Genomic DNA, 2,500 nt, shown 5'->3' with positions numbered 1-2,500 from the left:
GTTGAAGAAGCATATCAGTAACTGTTCTGTTCATGCTCCACCATCTTCATCATTGTTGTGCACAACATCAAACATATTTTCTACTTATTTTTTTCCTTCAAAGTAACTGCTTTAAACAGTGTCTTATTTTTATAGTTTTGTTTTACTATGACGCAGACAGTTATGAGCAAAAAAAAAAAAAAAAAAATAAAAAAAAAAAAAAAAAAAGCATAATATTTTGCGTTGTTTTTTCAAGCGATGTTTTATTTTTTTCCAGCTGTCAGCTCAAATGTCACTTTAATCGCACAGTTTTCATTTTCCTTTTTATAAAAATTCTCTTGTCAACGTTTTCTACGAAAGGTATAATGAATATAATATTTCCTTATTTTTCAGACAAGTATTTTTTTATAATTGTACAGTTGGCTTCTATTAATTCCGTGACACTGACATGAAATTAATGAAGCCAACTGTACCATGTTAAGGTTTTAAGACAATCCAATTGCCAGGAATATGGTGAAATATTATTATTATTATTATTATTATAATAATAATTATTATTATTATTATTATTATTATTATTATTATTAATTGCTAAGCTATAACCCTAGCTGGACAAGCAAGATGCTATAAGTCCAAGGGCCCCAACAGGGAAAATAGCCCAGGGAGGGAAGAAAACATGGAAAAATGAAATATTTTAAGAACAGTAACATTGAAATGAATATTTCCTATATAAACTATAAAAACTTTAAAAAAAAAAAAACAAGAGGAAGAAAAATCAGATAGAATAGGAAAATTAAATATTTTAAAAACAGTAACGTGAAAATAAATATTTCCTATATAAACTATAAATATTTTAACAAAACAAGAGGAAGAGAAATTAGATAGAATAGGAAAATTAAATATTTTAAAATCAGTAACAACATTGAAATAAATATTTCCTATATAAACTAAAAACTTTAAAAAACCAAGAGGAAGAAATATTAGATTGAATAGTGTGCCCGAGTGTAATAAAAAGGATTTAGTATTATTAAAACATATCCATGGTCATAAGACTAATGTTGTTATAGATATTTTTTTTCATGTCCGAGTGTAACCAACCATGGTATTCTTTGTACAGTCTATCAAAAAAAAAAAAAAAAAAAAAAAAAAAAAAAAAAAAAAAAAAAAAAAAAAAAAAAAAAAAACAATCGTGTAAAAAAAAGAAGAAAAAAAAAAAAGAAAACATGGAATACTAAAAGCGATGGTTTTGCAAAACTCTGTACTGTTGTTTTTGTTCAAATTTCCTGGGTTTGAAATATAGAGCAAATATGGTTTCGAAAATGTATTTCGATTTTTCTAGCGATGATAGAAAATAATGTATATCGAACAACTGTAATTTCTAAAGTAAATGTATTTTCAAAATATACCTCTATGGAGATAAAAAGATAAGAGGAAATATATTTTAAAATTTTATTTTAATTTTTCTAGCGATAATAGAAAATAATGTATATCGAACAACTGTAGTTTGCAAAGTAAATGTATTTTCAAAATATACCTCTATGGAGATAAAAAGATAAAGGAAATATATTTCAAAAATTTATTTTAATTTTTCTAGCGATAATAGAAAGCAATGTATATCAAACAACTGTAGTTTCTAAAGTAAAAGTAATTTCAAAATATACCTCTATGGGGATAGAAAAATAAAGGAAATATATTTTCAAAATTTATTTTAATTTTTCTAGCGATAATAGAAAGCAGTGTATAAGGAATAACTGTATTTTCTAAAGTAAATGTAATTTCAAAATATACCTCTATGGGGATAAAAAGATAAAGGAAATATATTTTCAAAATGTATTTTGATTTTTATAGCGATAATAGAAAACAATGTATATCGAACAACTGTAGTTTCTAGAGTAAATGTATTTTCAAAATATACCTCCATGGAGATAAAAAGATAAAGGAAATATATTTTCAATTTTTTTTTAATTTTTCTACCGATAATAGAAAATAATGTATATCGAACAACTGTAATTTCTAAAGTAAATGTAATTTCAAAATGTACCTCTTCCTCGTTCGCTTTCATATCGCCAAAATTCAGTGATAATCATAGCTGATAAGCTTCCCTTTCATCTACTCCCTTACAGTTCTCTAAGTAAAATGTAATCTTAGAAATTCCCTTTGATCCACAGTGAATTTTAGTGTAAAATTGGTTTGTATTTACACAAGGTACTATAGACAAAAAAAAAAAAAAAAAAAGAAAGAAAAAAAAATCACAATTTTCAGAAAAACTTTTTTGAGATAACCGTATCAGTCGTTTTGATATCAACGAATATGAATAATATATTGAAGATAATTAGCCTCCGTAGCAGTAATTGAATACTTCTTTGTATGTCTTGTTTGAATTTTATATGAATTTATAAATCTGATTTTTATAAGAATCCTAATGTAGACTTATGGTATATCACTAGGAAAGGCTGTTGATATGCAGTCTAGCCTGTTTGACACATACCTGTCTATCTATCTCTATTTATCTATATACTGT

Source organism: Palaemon carinicauda, chromosome 7, assembly GCF_036898095.1.
Source record: "Palaemon carinicauda isolate YSFRI2023 chromosome 7, ASM3689809v2, whole genome shotgun sequence".
Classification (NCBI taxonomy): domain Eukaryota; kingdom Metazoa; phylum Arthropoda; class Malacostraca; order Decapoda; family Palaemonidae; genus Palaemon; species Palaemon carinicauda.
The sequence above is the reverse complement of the archived record's forward strand: the minus strand, read 5'-3'. Positions refer to the sequence as shown.